Source organism: Polypterus senegalus, chromosome 5 (genome assembly GCF_016835505.1).
Source record: "Polypterus senegalus isolate Bchr_013 chromosome 5, ASM1683550v1, whole genome shotgun sequence".
In the NCBI taxonomy this organism is placed as follows: domain Eukaryota; kingdom Metazoa; phylum Chordata; class Cladistia; order Polypteriformes; family Polypteridae; genus Polypterus; species Polypterus senegalus.
Genome location: NC_053158.1, coordinates 58442709 through 58457955, shown reverse-complemented (window position 1 = coordinate 58457955; position 15247 = coordinate 58442709). Strand labels below are relative to the sequence as shown.

At 38.1% G+C, this 15247-nt stretch overlaps 1 long non-coding RNA gene across 4 annotated transcripts in view; it reads left to right on the top strand.

The window, feature by feature from the left end:
• The window catches only part of LOC120530299, a 136306-nt gene that overhangs the window by 85429 nt on the left and 35630 nt on the right, over nt 1–15247 (top strand). For all 4 annotated transcript variants that reach the window (XR_005633941.1, XR_005633942.1, XR_005633939.1 and 1 more), the window contains one exon: nt 543–631. This is a non-coding gene — a long non-coding RNA (uncharacterized LOC120530299). The remainder of the gene's footprint in view (nt 1–542; nt 632–15247) is intronic.

The following is a 15247-nucleotide window of genomic DNA, read 5'->3' as shown; positions in this document are numbered from 1 at the left end:
TTGGGTTTAAAAATATTATGTTACAGAATGCTATGTTATGAAGAAAATCTAACTAACAAAAACAAAGTGAATGACCATTCTAGTGGAATGACAAATGCAACACATTTTATTACTACGTGCATTATAAAAAACATTCCAATAGATGGTGGACTGCAAATGTTAAAGCTGAGGTCTGCGTTGATTACTTAAATTTCCACCCATCCTAGACAGGTAGCACAGCCTGTTTACTAATAATGCAATATCTTACACCTTTTAGTAATGATTTGCCCTCAGGTGGCTGAACATTCATTATTTAATAAAATCAGTTAGAAGATTGGTTGTTTATTACTTTAAATAAGATTACCATTTGAAGATAAATGAGTATTATTTAAGCAGCATACTGAGAATTCTAACAATTCTCAAGATTAAAATAAAAAATACCTATGTTTTTGTCTTTCTTGTTTTAGAATTTGATGTTGATTTCCCTTCAACATTTGCTTATTGACCTGCATGCAATGTGATGTGTTGCCCAAGGACTTATTCAAATTATTGCTGCTTTCTAGGATTTACTGTTCTCTCAGTGAAAAGGATTTTACTAGGATCAAGGCTCATGCCCAGAAGATGATTGTGCTGTTTGGATCAACATACATATGTGAGTAGACATTTTCTATGATGAAATGTAATAAATCAATACATAGATCTTCAATGAGTAATGACCACCTTGCAGCTATAAGCTGTACAACAAAAAATGGAATATCACTGACTTTAGTATTCTGGTTAACACAGATCAAAGGCTTCATTTATTACATTAACTAATATTTGATGCAGTTGTTAAGTATACCATTCTAGTATCTATATCTTAGATTTTCCTGGAATATTGTGATGTAAGTACAATCAAATCCTAAATGCTTATATATCCAATTATGACTTAACATATTCATCCATTCCTTTATTCTCACACCCACATATTCCAATTTGATTGTCACAAGAGGCCAGAACCCATACTTGGTGTAAAGTATGAACTAAATCTGGACCGGACACTAGTTCATCACTGGGGATAATCAAACAGACCAATTCAGAGTTAACAACTATACCATCCAGCACAGCTATGCAATGGAGAAGGAAAGACAGAGTGTCTGAGGAAACTCACATGACTAGACAGAGACTGTGCAGACACAACAAAGAGTGGTCAGGAAGAGATTTGAATTCATGTCTATGGACCTGTGAGGCAGCAGTGCTAGTATTTTTATACTTAAAAATACAGGTATGATGATTACTCCTTTTTAGAGAACAATACAAAACAAAAAAACAGATTTTGTTCCTCAACTGCAAAAAAACGTGACACTGCTGAGTGCAGATAGTGGAAATTGGTAGTTAGTTGTCATTTTATTAATCATTAGCTGACTCTAAAATGAGTCAAAATCTAAGTAATTAACGTAGACCTCGGCAGGATGTTATGCCATGCATATGCCTCTATTACTGTATATACCATTTGATATGGGGTCGGTAAAAGCAGTGTTGATGATTGTGATGTGACATCTGGTGGAATGAAAATGTAATGCACTTTATTGCAGCAAAATTTTATGATACGCCATCTGTCAGAGTGACAGAGTGTATCTCTGTTATATGCTATTAGGTATGGTATTTGTAAAAGCAGTGTTAATGTTTGTTATGTACCATCTGTTGTAATGACAACTGCAAACCATCTTATTACTAAAAATGTTTGTGATGAGTCATCTTTTGGAACTAGACAGACACACAGATACTTATTCTTTTATTAAGGTGGATTAAAGTAAAATGAAGCATACACAATTAATGTTAAAAGAGCTGTAATAACATAAAAAAAATCTTAACTCTTTCATTGTCTGAACCCAGTTTATCCAACTGTAAGACTTTAGGAAGCTAGAACTCATCCCATCCAGTCCATTTCAGGTCACACTCTTGCACAACCACCCTAAACATTTTGTTCTCACTAACGATCATAACACATATTTGGGATATGCAAGAAATTAACAAAATTACTTGAGAAAAAACATTGTGTAAATGAGAAGAATATGGAATTGATGAGAGTAAATGGCTGGGTTTTTCAGGAGTTTTTATGCAACCTTATCCACAGCACCATAATGCCATCCAGAATATTTCAGTCTTATTAAGTCTTTGTATTCTATAATTAGTCTTACAACAGATTACTCATTACTATTACAACTTCTGCCTAGGAAAAGGCAAAAGGTGGAAGGTGGGAATGAATGAAACCAGAAAATGTAGCCAAAAGGCCAAGCTAAAATTCTAAAACAAAGATTTATCTTATCTTATCTTTTACCTACGCCCCTTAACAACAGGTCATTGTGTCATGAAAGGTGCAAAAATAATTTAGCAGCCTTAAAACTAACTCAGAATTTTTTTTAGAAAGAACCCCAAGGAGAAACAGGAGAACAGGAAAAATTCAATTAAAATACTAATTTTAAAAGTACACTGCTGTTATTTTGAAAATAGCTAGCAACATTTTTAACAGCTAAAATGACTGTATAGAGATATATATTTGTAAGTTTTACAGTCAGTCCAACAAAAAAATTATGTTAACTTCATTGTCATGCTAAATATGTCACTGTTGCCAGCTTTTACTAGCACATAGTAGTTGTTATGATTTTCAAGTTGAAAAACTATAATACAAATTGAGAATGAATTGCCCATACATGCATTTCCAGTTCCAGGTTCGGGTGTTCATGGTGTCTATCCCAGAAGTGTTGACTGCAAAGTAGGATCCAGAAATCAGTCCTGCTACCACCCCGTCTAAGGGCACACACATGCATACACACCATATTCACTTGTACTGTGTCTGTTAAGAATTCCCAGTTAGCTAATATAGATATCATTTGGATGGGGAGGAAAACTGTGCCCAGAGTAGAGTTACGCTGTACACCGCTACTGCAAAAGTGCCAAACCCATTTTTCGAAACCATATTGTACCAGCATATCATCAGTTTTTTGGTATTGAGAGTAAGTGCTAGTTTTCTAGTTCCATATGTTCAGTCATTGATTAGCGTGATCACGACAATCACACTCTTTAATCAGATATATATGTTACATCTAGCTCAAATCACCAAGGAAGTTTCTGCACTCCCCCCCAAATCCCCCAACCTTTGCACTCACTCTTGAAATATGTATATATTTATATAAATGCAATGGAGACACCAGAGGGGACAGCCTGAAGCCCATGTAATGATTTGGGGAGAGCAGCGCAGCAGGGAGGTGCACATGATTGCGGACTTGGGGAAGGAAGCAGCTATGAGCTGGTGAGTTTGGTTGGTGTGTGTTTCATTTCGGTACTGAAATCCAAAAGGTGGCAAACCAAAATTTTACAACTGATCAAAAACTTGTCCAGAGGAACAATAAAGTAGGCATAGAAAGAATTTACAAACTCCATGCTGGCACTGATTGGGCCAGGGTTTCAGAACCAGATCTATGAAACTGTGAGAAGCAGCAGTGCCAACTATGGTACTACCATGCCACCCACGTACAAATGAACAAATCAACTATTCACACAGTTTTTCATAACCAAAGAGTGTTAAACTATTCCACAATTACCCTAAATATACTGTATTAGATATGCTTGAGGATAGTCATCAACCTGGCTCATCATCATTGTTAACATTATAGAACAGATGAATGCACGGACTTCAGATGTTCAACAAAACACCAAACACATTAAAGCACCTTTGTAAAAATATATGCTGCTTTTCCTAAAGTTCAAAATTCCTGAGACAACAATTGAATACATATTATCACATCTGGGCTGTTAAGTTGCACAAAAGACAGACAGGAGAGGACATTGAGAACAGAACATTTATTTTGTTTCAGTTTTAGGAATAGCACTCAACTTTTATTCAACAACGATGCCTTAATTCAAATTTACAGCAAAGCAGACAACTTCATAGTTGTTTCTGTTACACCAACTCCATATCTTGAGCTTAAAAGGGCTCATAGATGCCTTCCACAAGAGGACTTGACTGTTGAGAAAGAGGCGCAGAGCAGAGACGGACCACGTCAGAGGCAGAACAAGAGAGAACAGAACAGGAGAGTGAATTGGCTTTTAAAGACTTGTATCATAAATGCATTACATGGTAAAGCAGCTGCTAAACTGACAGCTGCCACTCTAAGAGTGTATTTCGTTGGCATTGGAACTCTGGTTAAAAGAGGGTTTTCCCTGTGGCTGAGGTGGCTGGACCTCTGCTGCAGTCACAATATACAGCGCTGAATCCAAGTTTTCTTAAACAAAGAAGTTGAAGTCTTTACCTTGAAGAGGTCCTTACTACATTGTGTAGCAGCATTATTAACAAAAGTTTTTTTGTTTTAATTAATGTGGGTATTTTTAATGATAGCAATCTGATTGATATTTACCTTTGGAGAATATGCTGCATGATTGTGTTTCTTTTCCAAGGTACTACAAGTTTCTACTTTGGCCACCCAAATACATTTAATGAATGTGCTTGTTAAAAGTAGTATAGATGAGGCCATTAGATAAAGTAGATATGTCTGTAATATGTGAACTTAAAAAAATTCTGTAAATTTTTGAGTAAGTAGAACTTAAGGTGGCAGAGACTTTTGCAGTTATGCTTTCACAGTCCAAATTGTAGCGCAATGATTATAGACATGGCTACAAAAATGCATCTATTACTCATTTACTCTTATGTAACAAGACCTTAATAAAAGTTTCTTTTTGGTGGTAATAACACCTACAACACGTCAGTGAAGTGGTTATCAATCTGTGCAATGTGCTCTATTAAAATAACTTCACTTTGGAATGGTCAGAGGTGGTTTCAGTAAGACATAAGTCTCCTCATATTGCGTACTTTATTCTAAGACCTGCAAATCCTTTATATTCATAAGTAATTTTACCAGAATTTCAAATGCCACACTAGACAGAAATGAATAACCTATTTACTGATGCTTTATAACTGTAATTAATACTAAAAGAAGCCTTTGTTAAGGCCTCGATGCATAAGAGTAAATGAGTAATAGAAACATGTTTGCAGTCCTTAAACTAAAGTGTTAGCAATATTTTTTGGTATCTGTTGTATATAAAAGAAAGTGCTGTTTTAAATGTTTTAGTTTACAGTTCTTCTATTGCCATATGCACTCACTTATTAGCCTTTCATGAAGTTCAAGTTCAAGTTTAAAGTTTATTGTCATGTGCACAGTAAGGAAACACGTTTCCCTGTTCAATTAAATTCTTTCTTTGCTGTCCACATGCAAATGACAAAACCAACGTATAAAGATAAACATAAATAATAAGTAGCAGATAGATAATAAGTAACAGAGGCAGCATAAAGTATAAAAACAGAATTGAAGTATAAAGTGTAATTGTGCAGGTAGGTGTGTGAAGAACAAGTCAAATACAGTTGTGTGAGGTAAATAGAATGAGATGGCCCACGGTTATAAACTCCAGTCAGTTATTTAGGAGTCTAATGGCATTGGGGATGGGAAAAAAGAGTTCTTTAGCCTGGAAGTCCTGCATGTCATACTTCTATACCTCCTGCCTGAGGGTAGAAGTGTGAACAGTTCGTCTTGGGGGTGGGTGGGGGTTTGGGTGGGGTCCCTGTGGGGTCCCTGTGGGGTCCCTGAGGATCAAGGCAGTTCTCCTGCGGACTCTGCAGTTGTAGATGCTCTGCAGAGAGGGCAGTGAGGTCCTGAGGATCTTCTCAGCAGTCTTTACCACTCTCTGCATCCGTTTGCGGTCCATAGCAGTAGTCCTCAAAATACTCCTCAAATGAGTATCTCCTTAGAATTCCAAGAACAAAACTTAAAAGAAGTGGTGAGACGGCCTTCTGCTGCTATGCACCTAAAATCTGGAATAGCCTGCCAATATGAATTCGCCAGGCTAATACAGTGGAGCGTTTTAAAACACTGCTGAAAAAATATTACTTTAACATGGCCTTTTCATAACTTCACTTTAACTTAATCCTGATACTCTGTATGTTCAATTCATCATAATAACTATTCATGGTGGCTCTAAAATCCATACTGACCCCTACTCTCTTTTGTTTCTCTTTTTTTCTCTTTTGTGCCACTGTGGTGTTATGGGTCCACAGCTCGTTGAGCAAAGGCCATTCATTTTAAATAAATAATCACCGCACCCGAGGCGGCTTCGTGAGGGGCGTTGTTGTAGCGAGCCGCGGGGCAGTCGGCGATGTGGGCGTTTCTCACGTAGTGCACAGGTGAGGAACTGCCCACATTCGTGATTGCTCCCGTGGCTAATGCTACAGCTGTGATGGCCCCTCGTCATTTAAAAAGAAGCACGAGTCGGTTGTGAGGGTTGGAAAAATGGAAAAAAGATCGAGATCAGAGAGAAAGGATGAAAAAAAAAAAAAGGAAAGAATGGAAAAGAAGACGGAGGTTGTAGGGAGCGAGTGAGGAAGCAGGCGGTGCAGGAGAGACAGACACGTCACGTGTTTTGAGCGCGCGATCGAGCGCTCATGGGCAGCTGCGAGGAAGCTGGGTGTTAGGCCGACACCCAGGCGTTTGAGTTGATGTTGCTCCCGCTGAGTGACCAGGTAGCGGGAGTGACCAGGTGAAAGCGACGAGCCGCAGAAGGCCGCAGAAAGGAAGCGGAAGTCGGGAGGCTTGGTGGTGGAGTCCCCAATGTGTGCGTCCTGGTCATTGGTGGACATCAAGTCTCGGGGACTGGGATGAGAGCCAAACCGAAGCCAGGGATCGGGAGGTCTCCAGTCTCGCGAAAGTGTGTAAGAGGTCCCAAACGGGATAAGCAGGTGAGACGCTAACAGAAAAGAAGCACCGAGCTTGTTTGTTGTTGTTTTAAAGACTGCTCCCACAAGAAGATTTTAACCTCTGGTTTTTAAGGATTGTTTTTTTCTATTTATTTGTTTTACCTCCACGTTCTTTTATTGGATTATTTATTTAATGAAACATTTGGAGTACTGCACTATTTATTTGAACACCTGTTTTGTTGACTGTTTTAAATAAAAGCACTATTGCGCTTTTTGCACCACCCCTTGCTCAAGTGTTTATTTGCCTTCACTGACTAGCTCACTCGGTTACGTTATCGACGGTGTTGGGTTCAAGTGCTTCCAAACATCAAAGGGAGTGTGGAGCCAGAACCCACATCGTCACAGCCACCACCACCTACTCAAAGCATCATGATGCTCCAACAATGATGGATGGATTAAAAGCCAGAAGTCTATGTGACCATTATCATCAAGCCCTTCCGTGAGAACCCTAAATCCAAAGAGGACTGTTTCATTTATGTTAGGTAGAATGCCCAGAGGGGACTGGGCAGTCTAAGGGTCTGGAATCCCTACAGATTTTTAATTTTTTTTTTCTCCAGCCGTCTTTTTTTTTTTTTTTTGGATTTTCGGTCCACCCTGGCCATTGGACCTTACTCTTATTCTATGTTAATTAATGTTGACTTATTTTATTTTCTTACTATGTCTTATTTTTCTATTCATTATGTAAAGCACTTTGAGCTACTTCTTGTATGAAAATGTGCTATATAAATAAATGTTGTTGTTGTTGTTGTAGTGTTGCCATACCACACGGTGATGCAGCTGGTCAAGATGCTCCCAACAATGCAGCTGTAAAAGTTGCCGAGATTCTTAGTCAACATACCAAACTTCCTCAGCCTCCGTAGAAAGTACAACCGCTGTTGAGCCCTCTTGACCAGAAGTGTGGTGTTAAGAGTCCAAGTGAGGTCCTCACTGATGTAGACGCCCAGGTATTTAATGCTGCTCACCCTCTCCACATCAAGCCCTCGGATGAAAAGTGGCCGGGGAGGTCTGCTCTCCTTCCTCATGTCCACTATCATCTCCTTCGTCTTTTCTGTGTTGAGGGTGAGGTTGTTGTCCTCACACCATGACGCCAGACTGTCCACCTCCCTCCTGTAGGATGCCTCATCCCCACCAGTGATGCGTCCAATCACTGCAGTGTCATCTGCAAACTTTAGGATGATGTTATCTTTGTGGGAGGTGACACAGTCGTGGGTGAACAGGGTGTAAAGGATGGGGTTGAGGACGCATCCCTGTGGAGTGCCTGTGTTTGTGATAATTGTGGCTGAAATCCTATTACCAATCCTGACAGACTGGGGCCTGCCAGTCAGAAAGTTTAGGAGCCAGTCACAGAGGGTGGGGTGCAGGCCAAGTGCAGACAGTTTATGGGTGAATTTATGGGGGATAACCATGTTAAAGGTGGAAGCTGCAGTCAACAAAGAGCATCCTGATGTAGGAGTCTTTGTTCTCCAGATGGGAGAGGAAATAATGTAGTGCGGCTGCAATGGCATCTGAGGTAGACCTGTTGGGCCAGTAGGCAAACTGCAGGGGGGCAGAGTGTCCGGTATGCTGCTGTAAATTAAAAATAAAGCATCTTTCTCTGAATTAAAAATAAAGCTTATCTTTTTCTCTCTCGAATATGAATAATTCCTTTTCACTTCTGTTCATATTTTCTTTATACAATTTGCATTTTCATTTCCTGTTTTCCCCATTAAGACCCTTTTTGCTCCTGTCTTTTTTTTGCATAGCTTATCTCACCAATCCCCTTTCATAAATAGTGTAGCTACTGGACTATAAGGAAAACTTCACCAAGCTATCAAAGGCAGTAGATACCAGAACATAGCAGGTGCTTCTCCCTTCTTGCAAGGTACCATGCAGGCCTTTGTAGAATGTAAGCTTTGAAAGCTGGTCACAGTGAGGTTGCACTGCAGGGTTTACAAGCTTTTCACTGACATCTGTCAAATTGTGTGATCAGTCATGCGTGCAACTGTAACTGGGAAGGCATATAAAAGTAATGTCCATCAATAACATAAGAGACTAAATTTATTCATTTTTAAATATAACAATATATTTAGTTTAGTATGGTGTCTCAGTGATTAGCATCACAGTCCGATGGTTCTAAATTCCAGTCCCACTTTACTGTGTGTATTCTTTTTCCTGCCACATCCCAAAGACATTAAAGATACAGTAAGTTAATTAGCGACTATAAGTTGACATTGAATGAATGCCAGTATAAGAGTAAGTGTCTCTTGTGATAGACTGGCATCTCACCCAGGACCAGTTACTTCTTTTCATTCCATACTGTTGGGGAAGGCTCTAGCGTCCCTTCATCATTAAATAAAATAAACAGATTCAAAAAGAAGATGGATGAAAGGATGACATTTTGATACAAAAGAAGCAATAGCCAGATGTGTAGGAGTCAGGAGTCATCCATGAATGCCCTGATTTTCTTTCAGACTGGGCTCACGCAAGACACTGGAAACAAGTATTGGGGACTTTGGGTGAACACAGTTCATGCAGATTTTTTAACTTCCTTTATAGCTGATCCTAAAGGTGAAGAAAAATGATTTCACCATCATGTTTATGGAACCATCTTAAGATAATATGTGCCTTGTAACATGGTACCTTATCTTTTTAAAAACTTCCATTTGAAAATGGGTAGACTGTGGCCATGGAGGTGATACACATGGTCGCTAACAATATTATGTATGCAGTGGCCTAATACGCATAAAAACATTATTCACAGCATGACACTACCAGGACTAGCCTGTATTATTCATGGAATGTAGGATGGATACATTGATTTATACTGTTTATCCTAAATTCTAACAATAACTGTATCTTGCATTAGAAATTGGCATTTGTCAGACAAAGCAACACTTTTCTTGTCTTCTGTCATTCAGCTCGGGTGATTGCATGCCCACATAAGTGTCTTCCTTCTATTTGAAGCTGATAGAAATGAAACCTGCTTCAAGATCTGACCCGTTGTGCAGTGAGAGATACTCTTCAGCACACCGCTATTGTAGGTAGCTGTTAATCGAGTAGTAGAGGCCTTTTGTTTGCTTGAATGAGTTTGGCCATTCTCTTCTGGCTTCTCTTATTAATATGGTGTTTTCACCCATAAATGCGTCACTGAATAATTTGTTTTTGTTTGTGATGGTTTGAAACATAACTGTGTAGTAAAATTAATCACATTCAACCAAGCACAAATTCGGTGGCGAGTAATGTCTGTTCAGCTTACTGTTTATTATTGTGGTAGTATGTGATCTGAGATGTAGCCTATGAACAACACCATTAGTGCATTCCAGATCGTGGTCATTTGTGTGATACATAAATATAGGCCTATTCAGAATGAAAGAGCAGATTTCAAAAATTTATCTCAAACAAACTGTATAAGACAGAAACACATTCCACACAACACTGGATAGAGGAAAGTTCACAGTTTGGTCCTATGGTCCTTGAGGTTGCATGCGCTCAACATTAGCACCATGTGTAGCGTGACAAACATCAAAACAGTAGACCATTTCTTGCAACACATGAGTCAATTGGTCCCTATTTACTGAATTCACAGCTTCCTCCATCCAATGTCACAAATCTTGAAGATTAGTGGGCATAAGGTGGAACAAACACTTTCTTTAATGTACCCCCATAGATAAAAATTGCAGGGGATAAGGTCTGGAGACCTGGTAGGCCATAGACGATGAGCAAGATCTTGTTGTCCATCTCTTCCAATCCATCATCCTGGAATGGTGTCATTCAGGTAACACCGGACCACCGAGTGGAAATGAGGCAGGGCACTATCTTGCAAAGAAAAGTCATTCGAATCTTCTTGAAGCTTAATTTTTAAACTTTGTATGCACACATTGGCTTCTACATGAATATCCAATACCCCCATTCTAAACTCGAGTTTCATGCTGGAGTTATTTATTTTCTTAAATTCTTTTCCGTTTGTCTGTCCAGGATTTTAAATCACCTGTAGCTTGCAAACCGCTTGACCTATTGACCTATTGACCTGAAATTTAGTACACATATACTCCATGAGGTCTACTATATGCTTTTGGGGTGATGATTGACCTCCAAGGTTATTCCTCTTTTAATTTTTATTTTATTTTACTGTAAAATCAACTCTCGGCCATACACAGCAGGGTGGCCGTGCGGTGCATGTGTACAGGCGCCATTCTCATCCCTACCACTTTAGCAGTCACTTCCTCTACCTCTTTGTATCTTACTTAAATCATTCTTGAGGCAGATTCAAGACTTAAGTACCAGTGTAAGTGAAAAATTAAAGAAAACATATTAAGTAATTGCAACATAAACACTGACTTAATCAGTTTTAACATGAAAAGATGCCAACGCAAGAAGAGAAGAAGCGGGCCACTAGGGTGGAAAAAAGAAGAGCTGATCAGGAAGCAGCAAGTGCATCAACCTCTGGGCAAATGAATGGTAAACATACAGAGAAGAGGATGAAAACTAGGAATGCTGAAGTCAAGTGTATTCACATGCATGTTACTGGGCAGTGCACCGTTACTGGCGTGTTATAATTTTTAAAGCTACTGGATGTGAAAAGAGTCCTGTTTGGAGCATGTTTTCATTTTATTAATTAACTTACTAATATTAATTCAATTGAAATTCTGATGCTTTTTTGCATAGTTTCATTTATTAAGCTGTTCAAATAACATAGTATCTTGAACTCAGAGTGGAAGTAGGGAAACTTGTATTAAAATTAAACCGTCACAAGATAGAATTGCATTGAATAAAATAAAACTGAAATAAATTGAAATTCCGACTGGCTAAAATTAAAATTGCTGTATTGTTCAAGTATTTACTGTAAATGTAAGGTGATACATTTAATAAAATTATTCAAAATATAACGAGTATTCAATATCGGCAATAATGAATATATCTTGTTAGAGCAGATGCTGAAATGCAACGACAATGATTATAGTATATATTCTTCTATGATATCTGAAGTGCAGTTCCCAGACCACTTAACTTACATACCGTGCCAGTAATTTCTGTACCCACTGTGGTTGTTATTTGAGAAATTCTCCAGCTTCGCCACATGATGACTGAACTGAGTGAGACGAATACTTTTGTCACAGGAACCCCTTCATATCCCCATATGTTGCTTGTTCATTTCTTGCTCAATCAGAGCCTCATCTGTTCTTGTCAAGGGGGCTGATCAATATAATCAGCCTTCTTTCTAAACCACAGCAGATATAGAAAGTGTTAGCTGACTTGTATACGAAATCAAGATTTCCAGAGTAAATCACAGCCATTGACAGCCCTTGTGAGTCACCACCTGCAGTGTCATGGAATAAAGAAATTGATTTATGTTAATCAAAAAGTGACTTGTTCTTTGAATGTGTGCATTTGCCCTACAGATCTTAGGTTGGTCCATAATTTATTTACAATCATCCAATCAAGTATTGCTCTGGAGAAAAATTAAATACTGTAGTCTCAATCTTTAGCTTATTCAACATTTAAAATATTCCTTTTGCTTACATGTTGATTTGAATGCTAATACTGAACAGCACACTAAAGGAGGCCTCATGCTGAAATAAATAAACTGGAGAAGTTATTATAGTACAGCTGTAGTTTGTTTTTTATTTTTATTTTTTTCCTTGGAGAATAGATGAAATTGTGAAAAAAACAGCATACTTTGCAATAGATAAGATATGCAAACTGTGTGTGCTCCCTAACTGGGCTAAGGAATTATTTATTTAAGTAGACGATTCCTGAAGATATAAGTCTGATAACTATGCAAGAGCTTTGACTTGCTCTCTTATAAAAGCAAAAGTGTGCGGTGGGGGAAGGAAAATGTGAATTGAATCACTGTACAAATTTTTAAATTTAATTTAACATACTATGGATGTTTTATTTTTGTTATATTGATTACATCATATTAATACAGTCATTTGAATAATCTCATTTACTGTATGTGTTAACATGGGAGTTTGTAGCTTTTTTTGAAAAATGTTTGCAGCTCATATTTCAGGTAAATGTTTATTTACTGACTTATAATATAAATTACATCATGGAACACAGTTGTGCAGGATCTACAGTATAAGGAGACAATAATTAAACTTATGAATTTTGGTCGACCCAGTTGACAATAACAGCAGTATGGATAAAGGAGGTAGAGTAGTGTTACTTTTGTTTAATGACAGCCTGAAGGTTCATTTAGCACAGCTCGCATTAAGCCCTTTCAAAATAGATAAGCAGCTTAAATCTTCAACAAACCTGTACACACTGCATGATAAGATGTCAGTATCCTTATTCATTGAAACTTTTCAAACAGTGCTATGATATATAGGTAATTTAGCAAACGCAGATAACGGTCAAAAAGAGAGAGAGTCCATCACAAACATAATGCTTAAGACCTGCAGATCTTTCAGTTTGAATATTTAAATGCAGCTTGTGAAGTGGGTGTTTAGCATGTCACATAACATAAAATGTTATGAAATGAGATATACTAACTTACTATAGTTGTAACCAGTCCTTGCCATAATGCTGGTCATTATTATCATCATTCTAAGCCTACATGCTAGCTGTATAAGTACATTTGACTTAGTGTTCTCTGCTGATTGCATTATATTTCAGGAAAAAATGCAAATACTGTTCTTTACAGAAGAGAACAAATTATGGGCTTAAACTAAAACATTTTGAGAAGAAGTGTTAGAGCTTTAATGGCCAGTTGATTAGAATTAAGTTGTTGAACCCAGTGCATGCAAGAAAAGAACACCAGTAAACTGTTGAGCAGTGTGAATTGGGTTTTCTGTTCAAATGTATCTCCTGCAATCCACCAAAGCCCAAGAAATATTTGTATGGGTCAAATTTTAATCTGTGATATAGTCTGTTATGGCTCTGCAGTACTGGCTGCTCAGGCAGAGATTCCTTTGGTTAACTTCAATTGATTTGAATCAAATGAAATACCATTTGAGAGTCTATCTTCTTTAAATAACAATTGGGAACCACTTGCTTAGAGGGGGATCTTGGCAGCAACTAAGAAATGTTTGTTGTGCAATGAATTCTGCAATTAATTTTTTAATTCTGAATTACTTGGGCAATTTAGAAGATGGGTGGTCTATTTTGTTAGGACTGCTGTCTTGGAATCAGATGTTAGCCTGGGGTATGTCTGTGTGACAGGGGTCTGGTCACACTTATAGGTAATTTAACCTAAACACAGTTAAATTATCTGACTACACCGCCCAGTTTTATTAAGAGTCTGGGAACCCTTGAAATTTAAAGATAATAGTACATGGGTTTCCTTAAATTGGGCGGTGAATAAACAAACAATGAAAGACAAGGCAGCAATGTCAAGAAAACCAAGTAATGTGTATTACACAAGACAATATAAAATCCACCAAGAAGATAAATGTACATAAGGATCTAAAATATCAGTAGAGAAGCCCATTTAAAAAGAGAGCACATAGTCCACACTCTAAAGTCCTTAAAAACATAGCAGTAGAGGATACTACCTTTTGTGGTGCGAAGTCCAAGTTGCATGCTGTGTTACCATAAAGATTAGTCCTCCAACAGTCCCACCAAAACACTCTGTTCACCGAACACTTGTTTCCAAACAGAAGTCTTGCTAACTTAAATTGTGATTGCCTTTACTACACTATTGGCACATAGACTTATCTTGCTCCACTGGAAGAATCCTAACTCTCCTATTCTACGTCAGTTTGTTACTGATGTTAAATACTATTTGAAACTGTAAAAAATCTAATTCGCACTTAAAGGATCTGTGCAGAACTTTTCAGAACCTGGCAGGATCTAATCAATAACATTTTAGAATAAGCATTTAAAGCACTGAGGTAGCAGATTCTCTCCCCTTTTTTTTCTTCTCCACTTATCTTTATTTACTTAATAATTCATCTATTTACTTATTTTTCTAGCTTTAAGTTTTACTCTGCTGGCCATGCTCTTTTTCGCAGGGGTGGGGGTTGATTTCAGTCCTATTTTTGTAAAAATTGGTTGATTTGTATGGAATGTTGTGTGATTACAATAAAATCAATAAAATAAAAAAAAAGAAGTCTTTCTAACTTGCGGAATCCCTGTTGACGTCTCTTCCTCGTGGAGTGAGCATTCTCTTTCATTTCTGGATACTTTGTGTTGCTACAACAACCTAGACGTGCCTCACTTCGTGTCTAACAGCTTTGCTCAGCTCTCTCGTAAGTCTTCCCTCTCTCAGTGGATGCATAACTGTAGTCTCTCTGGTGAAACTGTCTTTTCCTGCCTGGAGGTTGGTCTCACCGTCTGCGTGTTCTGTGTCTTGTCAGCCACGTACCCTCATCTGCCTGTGAGCACATGCACTCCGTGTGAATGATCTTGACAGTGTTCTCTGTGGACCCTCTTTCTGTACACCTTCTGCCCTCTCTCATTATCCTCTGTCCTCACTCCATCCGTTCTGATGGTGCTCTCTCTCTTCGCACCATCTCTTAACACCACCCACTTCCCAGAAATATATAATTGCTTCAGTCTCTG